Source organism: Lepisma saccharinum, chromosome 11, assembly GCF_977018435.1.
Source record: "Lepisma saccharinum chromosome 11, izLepSacc3.1, whole genome shotgun sequence".
Lineage (NCBI taxonomy): Eukaryota > Metazoa > Arthropoda > Insecta > Zygentoma > Lepismatidae > Lepisma > Lepisma saccharinum.
Window position 1 is genome coordinate 86,331,544 of NC_139239.1, and position 11,269 is coordinate 86,342,812.

Genomic DNA, 11,269 nt, shown 5'->3' on the forward strand with positions numbered 1-11,269 from the left:
TGAGATGCGTTTTAATTATTACATTTCGCCCACAGGATCAAAACTTGATTTCTAGAGTCATTCGAGTTAATTGCTAATTTTCGTTTGAAACTCATTTTTTCTACAGACCAAGCCAGAAATGGCGTTCATGAAAATGTTGAATTATTATACCCTTCAAAGTCTGAAAAACGTTTTAATAATGACATTTGGACTATAGAATGAATACTTGATTTTTCGAGAAATACGCGTTCAAAGCTAGTACTCGTTTGAAACTCATTTTCTCTACAAACTTATCCAGAGATGCTTTACATTAAAATGTTGAATTATTACGCATTTAAGAGCATGAAAAGCGTTTTAATTATTACATTTAGTCTATAGGATCAAAACTTGATTTTTCGAGAAATTCGCGGTAAATACCAATACACATCTGAGACTCAATTTCTATACAGACCAAGCCAGAGATGATTTTCTTGAAAATGTTGAATTGTTATGCTTTTCAGAGCCTAAAATGCGCTTTAATTATTACATTTCACTCGTAGGATCAAAACTTGATCCTTCGAGAAATTCGCGTTAAATGGTAATCTTCGTTTGTAACTCATTATCTCTACAGACCAAGCCAGAGATGATTTTCATGAAAGTGTTGAATTATTAAGCTTTTCAGACCCTGAAAAGCGTTTTAATTATTACATTTCGAATATATAATTAAAACTTGATTTTTCGAGAATTTCGCGTTCAATGCTAATACTCACTTGAGCCTCATTTTGTCTACAGACCAACCCAGAGATACTCTCCTTTAAAATGTTTAATTATTATGCTTTTCAGAGCCTGAAAAGCGTTTTAATTATTACATTTCGCCCACAGGATGAAAACTTGATTTCTCGAGTAATTCGAGTTAATTGCTAATTTTCGTTTGAAACTCATTTTTTCTACAGACCAAGCCAGAAATGGTGTTCATGAATATGTTAAATTATTATACCTTTCAAAGACTGAAAGACGTTTTAATAATGACATTTGGACTATAGGATTAATACTTCATTTTTCGAGAAATACGCGTTCCTAGCTAGTACTCGTTTGAAACTCATTTTCCGTACAGACTTATCCAGAGATGATTTACATTAAAATGTTGAATTATTATACATTTAAGAGCATGAAAACCGTTTTAATTCTGACATTTCGACTATAGGATCAAAACTTAATTTTTCGCGAAATTCGCATTCAATGCTAATTGAATTAAATTAACTCAGTTGAGACTTATTTTCTCTACAGACCTAGCCAGAGATGATTTTCATCAAGGTTTTTATTTATTAAGCTTTTCAGAGCTAGAAAAGCTTTTTAATTATGACATTTGGACTATGGGATGAATACTTGATTTTTCGACAAATACGCGTTCAATGCTAGTACACGTTTGAAACTCATTTTCTCTACAGATCAAGAAAGATATGATTTTCTTTAAAGTGTTGAAATATTATGCATTTCAGAGCATGAGAAGCGTTTTAATTATTACATTTTGCTTAGAAGATAAAAACTTGATTTTTAGAAAAATTCGCGTTTAATGCTAATTTTCGTTTGAATCTCATATTCTATACAGAAGAAGCCAGAGATGATTTTCATTAAAATGTTTTATTATTATGCTTTTCAAAGCCTGAACATCGTTTAAAATCTGACATTTTGTCTACAGTATCAAAACTTGATTTTTCGAGAAATTCTCGTTGAATGCTAAACAAACCTTGAATCTTATTTTCTATACAGACCAAACTACAGATGATTTTCAGATAAATGTTGCATTATTATGCCTTACAGAGCTTGAAAAGCTTATTAATTCTGACATTTCGACTATAGGATCAAAATTTGATTTTTCGAGAAATTCGCGTTCAAGGCTAATACAAGCTTGAATATCATTTTCTTTACAGACCTAGCCAGAGATGATTTTCAGAAAAATGTTGTATCAATATGCTTTTCAGTGCCTGAAAAGCGTTTTTATTCTGAAATTTCGACTTTAGGATCAAAGCTTAATTTTTCGAGAAATTCGTGTTCAACGCTAATATTCGTTATAAACTCAATTTCTATACTGACCAAACCAGAGAAATGTATTATTATGCTTTTTCAGAGCCTGAAAAGCGTTTTAATTCTGACATTTCGACTATAGGATCAAAACTTGACTTACCGAGAAATTCGAGTTCATTGCTAATATTTGTATTAAACTCATTTTCTGTGCAAATCAAACCAGAGATGATTTTCAGAAAAATTTTGTTTTATAATGCTTTTCAGAACGTGAAAACCGTTTTGTTTGTGACACTTTGACTATAAAGCTAATACTCGCTTGAAACTAATTTTCTATATAGACCAAACCAGAGATGATTTTCAGGAAACTTACTTACTTACTTCCTATAGTCCCCTTCTGCCATCATAGCGTAGGGTTGGTTGTCTCGATCCATCTCCTCCATTCCTGTCTGTTTCCCATCATTCTCTTCATCATATTTATTCTCTCATTCCTTTCTCTTCCAATCTTTTCCATTCTGTCTTCAAACATTATCCTTGGTCTTCCTTTACCTCTCCTACCTTACATCTTTACTTCTAGAATTTGCTTTACCATTTTGTCTTCATTCATTCTGAATACATGTCCCCACCACTTTAGCTGTCTCTTTTCAATTATTTTCTCTAGCGATTCCTGTTCCACTTCTCTTCTTATTCTTTCATTCCTCACTTTATCTCTCGTAGTCTTATTAACAGCTCTTCTCAGGTATTTCATTCCACTAGCCTGAATTTTATTCAGATGTTTATCTTGAAGTGGTAAACTTTCCATTCCATATGTTAATGTAGGGACCAATACTGATTTGTATAGCTGCATTTTTGTCTTTACTGCCACTTCTTTCTTTCCCATTATTGTTTTACTGAACTGATAATATACTGTATTTGCTTTTCTTTTCCTATTTAGGATTTCTTCATCACACCTACCATCACTTGTTATGATGGTTCCTAAATATTCATATTCATCTACTTCTTCCAAGTTCTCGTTTCCATACCTAATTGCTATTTCATGATCTTCTTCTCCTTTTGTCACCTGCATAACTTTACTTTTCTTAATATTAATCTTCATCCCTTTTCTAGCAATTTCTTCTCGCCATTCTATAACGCTCCTCTGTAAATTCTCTTCACTTCTAGCAATTAAGACTCTATCATCAGCATATAGCAGTACTTGCAGTTGTATTACTCTCATATTCCAATATCCTATTTGTACTCTTGGGGTTCTTCTTCTGCAAATTTTAGTTATTTCATCCATTACATTAATGAAAAGTAAAGGACTGAGACTATCTCCCTGTTTAATTCCTTTTTCTATTTGAAGTTCCTTAGACTCGTTTCCTTCTATTCTTACTATTCCTTTTACATCCTTATATACACTTCTTATTGCTTTAATAAGTTCCTTAGGTACTTCCTTACTTTCTAATGCCTCCCATAGATATTTTCTACGTACCGAGTCAAATGCCGGTATATTCTTTTATTTTTGTCCAGCATTTTCCCCATTATTGTTCTTAATATAAAAATGTGATCTTGAGTCTGTCTCCCAGGTCTAAATCCAGCTTGTTCCTCTTCAAGTTTTCCCTCCATGATTTTTCTCAGAATCCTTTCCAATATATTCGTATACATCTTATATAAGAAAAATTTCGCTCTATAATTATCACATTCCTAATTACTCACTTTCTTGTGTACTGGCACAATTATGTTCCTTTTCCACTCTTCTGGTATAGTCCTAGTACTCCATGCTTCCCTTAATATATTCAGTAGTATTTCAGCCATTCTTGGTCCTCCATATTTTATAAATTCTGGTGCTATTTCATCCCATCCTGCTGCTTTACCAATTCGTATCCGTTTAATTGCTTCTCTCACTTCATTCTCTTATGACGATGGAACGTAATGAAAAGAGAAGAAAGTGTGACTAAATATCAAGAAGACAATTCAGTCCAATCTATCTCTCAACTAATCATTCACTTTGAAAAATGTCCTCGGTTATCTATGAAGTCTTGATTGGCACATCATTTTATGTATATAACTGTCAAAAATTCAAATCAATGTTATAGCTCAGTAGGTAGCTACGGATATATGTTGAAAAGGAATACCAGCTTACATATGAAGAATAGTGCTTATATAATATAAAATAAATATTTTTATAATTATTACATTGATAAAATAACTAGAAATAACAAGAGTTACAAGAGCATCAAATTATGCAATTGTTTGAAAGAACATTTATAACATATAATGTTATTTATATGAAGAAAACACTTCTTTACTGTCTCCTTGCGAGGCAGAGCAAGTCCTTCTCTAAATATTTTGGCATCTATCAGTTCTACATCTGATCACACTCAACATGTCAAATTCCTCAATCAGGTCTACAACATGACATCCTTCAATTTTCAAAACTTCACATTTGGCTTATTCACATCCAAAATGCAGAAAATATTTCACTCAGTTAGTCTTATTTCTCATAACATTTCATTTTAGATAATGCAGATGCCAGCAGATAATAATTTCCTGCTTCCAATTATTAAACTAGGCACTTTACACCAGTTCCAAATCTTTCCTTTTTCGCTTTACAGATTATTCCATTATAAAAGCATTTTCAAGCTTCTGTTATCAACAAAATGTCTCTGTATAGTTTAAACAAACTATTAAAGATTAACTTATCAAGTATAATCTCTCAAAATATCCAGATTTTTTAACGATATCAAACCTTCTCCAAAAGCCACATTTTTACTTATCTCCCATCCATCCTCAGATTACCCAAAGTCCAGACAACTAGTATTAGAGCAAGTAGTTCAAGCCAGATTTTTTATTATGAGTTATCTTCAATTGTTTCTGTTTTATATTTTTGTCCATAAGGGCTTAACAGCTTGAATGTTTGTGTAGTAAATGTACATATTTGCTCTGTTACTGCTATTTTACTATGTATATCACAATATACTTATCTAATGATTACAATTACCATTTTTTGAATGTTGATACAAAATATCAAGTATGACATCATATTATACATTGAACAATTTTAAAGAGTTGACCTTTGTATATAAACCTTGATGCCAATGCAAATGTACATAAATTCAATAAATTTAATTATAAATTTGAAAGTATCATATCTTTCTTGTCAGAAAGAACACATATGATTTAAAATATTTGTTTTTCATTTTGTCAGTCAAAAATAACTGTTATGAATATGAATTCAGATTATTTCACAAATTTGAAATTTTTGTCATGATATACAAATTGGATTTTTTAAACATCATATTTAATGGAATAGGTTTAAGTAGTAATTTCAGATATTTAATTGTATTATTTGAATAAAATTTTGAGCAATCATATGAATAAGTTATTATAAATATTGCACAAAAGTAGATCTTTGGACTTAACCTAAACATTTTCAAATGTAGTTATGACAATGTATTATTTTTATTGTCATACTCTGTTATCATCATATCTTCTTCTACATGCTCCTCCTCTTCTCTTTTTTCTTATTCTCTCATCCTCCTCCTGTTCCTGTTCCTGTTCCTGTTCCTGCTCCTCATCTTGTTCTTGCTCATTTGTCCCATCCTCGAACTTTTCCTCATAGTATTTTACCCATTCCTCCATCACATTCTCCCTTCCTATGACTAGTACATTTTCCTTATTTCTTATAGCTCTTGCTGCTTTTCCCCATTTTCCTTTCAGGCATTTAACCATATTCCAGAACTGCTTTCTATGTTCTACAAAACTTTGTTCAATATCATTTCCAAACTTCTACCATGATTTTCGCTTTGCCTCTCTCTACAGCCAATTTACTATCATTTCTTTTTTGCACATATATTAAACTATGTTCCTCTGATCTTAATTCTAGGTAATTCTTCCATGCTTTCTTTTTCTCTTTCACATTTCTCCTTACTTCATCCGTCCACCAATTAGTTCTTTTCCTTTTTGTATTCACCCTAACTTTGCCACATACTTCCATTGCTGCATACAGTATCACTTCCTTAAATTTTTTTTACATACTTTCAATTTCCATTCCTCTTATTTCCATTTCATTCAATTTTTCTTCTACTAGTTCCTTATACTGTTTTCTCTTCTCTTCCTTATCCAGCTGCTTTACTTGTATCTTTTCAAACTTCGTATCTCTTTCTCTATTATTCCTCTTAAATCTTGTTATAGCTATTAGCAGTCTGTGGTCAGTACTCAATTCAGCACCTAAACATCCATAAAGGCATATCGAAGTGCTCTTGCGTAAATTATGTAGTTTATTATATTCTTCGCCTCCCTTCCCTCAGCTTCATAAGTGATTTTATGAATTTTCTTATGCTGGAAAAAGGAGTTTCCTAGTAGAGCCTGAAAAGCTTTTAATTATTACATTTCGCCCACACGATCAAAACTTGATTTCTCGAGTAATTCGAGTTAATTGCTAATTTTCGTTTGAAACTAATTTTTTCTACAGACCTAGCCAGAGATGATTTACATTAAAATGTTGAATTGTTATGCATTTAAGAGCATGAAAAAAGTTTTATATCTGACATTTCGACTATAGGATCAAAACTTAATTATACGCGAAATTCGCATTCAATGCTAATACTCACTTGAGACTCATTTTCTCTACAGACCTAGCCAGAGATGATTTTCATCAAGGTTTTTAGTTATTAAGCTTTTCAGAGCTTGAAAAGCGTTTTAATTATGACATTTGGACTATGGGATGAATACTTGATTTTTCGACAAATACGCGTTCAGTGCTAGTACACGTTTGAAACTCATTTTCTCTACAGACCAACAGAGATGATTTTCTTTAAAATTTTGAATTATTATGCATTTCAGAGCCTGAAAAGCATTTTAATTATTATATCTCGCCTACAGGATCAAAACTTGATTTTTCGAGAAATTCCTGTTAAATGCTAATATTCGTTTGATACTCATTTTCTCTACTGACCAACCCAGAGATGATTTTCTTTAAAATGTTGAATCATTTCAGAGCCTGAAAAGCATTTTAATTATGATATCTCGCCTACAGGATCAAAACTTGATTTTTCGAGAAATTCCCGTTAAATGCTAATTTTCGTTTGATACTCATTTTCTCTACTGACCAAGCTAGAGATGATCATATTTATGAATTATTATTCTTTTCAGAAGCTGAAAAGCTTTTTAAATATGACATTACGACTAAAGGATCAAAACTTGATTTTTCGAGAAATTCGTGTTGACTGCTAATACTCACTTATGACTAATTTTCTATACAGACCAAGCCAGAGATGATTTTCTTTAATATTTTAATTTTTTATGGTTTTCAGAGCGTGAAAAAAGTTTTAATTATTATATATCGACTATAGGATCAAAACTAGATTTTAGAGAAATTCACGTTCAATGCTAATACTCACTTGAGCCTAATTTTCTCTGCAGACCAACCCAGAGATATTTTCCTTGAAAATGTTGAATTATTATGCTTTCCATAGGCTGAGATGCGTTTTAATTATTACATTTCGCCCACAGGATCAAAACTTGATTTCTAGAGTCATTCGAGTTAATTGCTAATTTTCGTTTGAAACTCATTTTTTCTACAGACCAAGCCAGAAATGGCGTTCATGAAAATGTTGAATTATTATACCTTTCAAAGTCTGAAAAACGTTTTAATAATGACATTTGGACTATAGAATGAATACTTGATTTTTCGAGAAATACGCGTTCAAAGCTAGTACTCGTTTGAAACTCATTTTCTCTACAAACTTATCCAGAGATGCTTTACATTAAAATGTTGAATTGTTACGCATTTAAGAGCATGAAAAGCGTTTTAATTATTACATTTAGTCTATAGGATCAAAACTTGATTTTTCGAGAAATTCGCGGTAAATACCAATACACATCTGAGACTCAATTTCTATACAGACCAAGCCAGAGATGATTTTCTTTAAAATGTTGAATTGTTATGCTTTTCAGAGCCTAAAATGCGCTTTAATTATTACATTTCACTCGTAGGATCAAAACTTGATCCTTCGAGAAATTCGCGTTAAATGCTAATCTTCGTTTGTAACTCATTATCTCTACAGACCAAGCCAGAGATGATTTTCATGAAAGTGTTGAATTATTAAGCTTTTCAGACCCTGAAAAGCGTTTTAATTATTACATTTCGAATATATAATTAAAACTTGATTTTTCGAGAATTTCGCGTTCAATGCTAATACTCACATGAGCCTCATTTTGTCTACAGACCAACCCAGAGATACTCTCCTTTAAAATGTTTAATTATTATGCTTTTCAGAGCCTGAAAAGCGTTTTAATTATTACATTTCGCCCACAGGATGAAAACTTGATTTCTCGAGTAATTCGAGTTAATTGCTAATTTTCGTTTGAAACTCATTTTTTCTACAGACCAAGCCAGAAATGGTGTTCATGAATATGTTAAATTATTATACCTTTCAAAGACTGAAAGACGTTTTAATAATGACATTTGGACTATAGGATTAATACTTCATTTTTCGAGAAATACGCGTTCCTAGCTAGTACTCGTTTGAAACTCATTTTCCGTACAGACTTATCCAGAGATGATTTACATTAAAATGTTGAATTATTATACATTTAAGAGCATGAAATCCGTTTTAATTCTGACATTTCGACTATAGGATCAAAACTTAATTTTTCGCGAAATTCGCATTCAATGCTAATTGAATTAAATTAACTCAGTTGAGACTTATTTTCTCTACAGACCTAGCCAGAGATGATTTTCATCAAGGTTTTTATTTATTAAGCTTTTCAGAGCTAGAAAAGCTTTTTAATTATGACATTTGGACTATGGGATGAATACTTGATTTTTCGACAAATACGCGTTCAATGCTAGTACACGTTTGAAACTCATTTTCTCTACAGATCAAGAAAGATATGATTTTCTTTAAAGTGTTGAAATATTATGCATTTCAGAGCATGAGAAGCGTTTTAATTATTACATTTTGCTTAGAAGATAAAAACTTGATTTTTAGAAAAATTCGCGTTTAATGCTAATTTTCGTTTGAATCTCATATTCTATACAGAAGAAGCCAGAGATGATTTTCATTAAAATGTTTTATTATTATGCTTTTCAAAGCCTGAACATCGTTTAAAATCTGACATTTTGTCTACAGTATCAAAACTTGATTTTTCGAGAAATTCTCGTTGAATGCTAAACAAACCTTGAATCTTATTTTCTATACAGACCAAACTACAGATGATTTTCAGATAAATGTTGCATTATTATGCCTTACAGAGCTTGAAAAGCTTATTAATTCTGACATTTCGACTATAGGATCAAAATTTGATTTTTCGAGAAATTCGCGTTCAAGGCTAATACAAGCTTGAATATCATTTTCTTTACAGACCTAGCCAGAGATGATTTTCAGAAAAATGTTGTATCAATATGCTTTTCAGTGCCTGAAAAGCGTTTTTATTCTGAAATTTCGACTTTAGGATCAAAGCTTAATTTTTCGAGAAATTCGTGTTCAACGCTAATATTCGTTATAAACTCAATTTCTATACTGACCAAAGCAGAGAAATGTATTATTATGCTTTTTCAGAGCCTGAAAAGCGTTTTAATTCTGACATTTCGACTATAGGATCAAAACTTGACTTACCGAGAAATTCGAGTTCATTGCTAATATTTGTATTAAACTCATTTTCTGTGCAAATCAAACCAGAGATGATTTTCAGAAAAATTTTGTTTTATAATGCTTTTCAGAACGTGAAAACCGTTTTGTTTGTGACACTTTGACTATAAAGCTAATACTCGCTTGAAACTAATTTTCTATATAGACCAAACCAGAGATGATTTTCAGGAAACTTACTTACTTACTTCCTATAGTCCCCTTCTGCCATCATAGCGTAGGGTTGGTTGTCTCGATCCATCTCCTCCATTCCTGTCTGTTTCCCATCATTCTCTTCATCATATTTATTCTCTCATTCCTTTCTCTTCCAATCTTTTCCATTCTGTCTTCAAACATTATCCTTGGTCTTCCTTTACCTCTCCTACCTTACATCTTTACTTCTAGAATTTGCTTTACCATTTTGTCTTCATTCATTCTGAATACATGTCCCCACCACTTTAGCTGTCTCTTTTCAATTATTTTCTCTAGCGATTCCTGTTCCACTTCTCTTCTTATTCTTTCATTCCTCACTTTATCTCTCGTAGTCTTATTAACAGCTCTTCTCAGGTATTTCATTCCACTAGCCTGAATTTTATTCAGATGTTTATCTTGAAGTGGTAAACTTTCCATTCCATATGTTAATGTAGGGACCAATACTGATTTGTATAGCTGCATTTTTGTCTTTACTGCCACTTCTTTCTTTCCCATTATTGTTTTACTGAACTGATAATATACTGTATTTGCTTTTCTTCTCCTATTTAGGATTTCTTCATCACACCTACCATCACTTGTTATGATGGTTCCTAAATATTCATATTCATCTACTTCTTCCAAGTTCTCGTTTCCATACCTAATTGCTATTTCATGATCTTCTTCTAATTTTGTCACCTGCATAACTTTACTTTTCTTAATATTAATCTTCATCCCTTTTCTAGCAATTTCTTCTCGCCATTCTATAACGCTCCTCTGTAAATTCTCTTCACTTCTAGCAATTAAGACTCTATCATCAGCATATAGCAGTACTTGCAGTTGTATTACTCTCATATTCCAATATCCTATTTGTACTCTTGGGGTTCTTCTTCTGCAAATTTTAGTTATTTCATCCATTACATTAATGAAAAGTAAAGGACTGAGACTATCTCCCTGTTTAATTCCTTTTTCTATTTGAAGTTCCTTAGACTCGTTTCCTTCTATTCTTACTATTCCTTTTACATCCTTATATACACTTCTTATTGCTTTAATAAGTTCCTTAGGTACTTCCTTACTTTCTAATGCCTCCCATAGATATTTTCTACGTACCGAGTCAAATGCCGGTATATTCTTTTATTTTTGTCCAGCATTTTCCCCATTATTGTTCTTAATATAAAAATGTGATCTTGAGTCTGTCTCCCAGGTCTAAATCCAGCTTGTTCCTCTTCAAGTTTTCCCTCCATGATTTTTCTCAGAATCCTTTCCAATATATTCGTATACATCTTATATAAGAAAAATTTCGCTCTATAATTATCACATTCCTAATTACTCACTTTCTTGTGTACTGGCACAATTATGTTCCTTTTCCACTCTTCTGGTATAGTCTTAGTACTCCATGCTTCCCTTAATATATTCAGTAGTATTTCAGCCATTCTTGGTCCTCCATATTTTATAAATTCTGGTGCTATTTCATCCCATCCTGCTGCTTT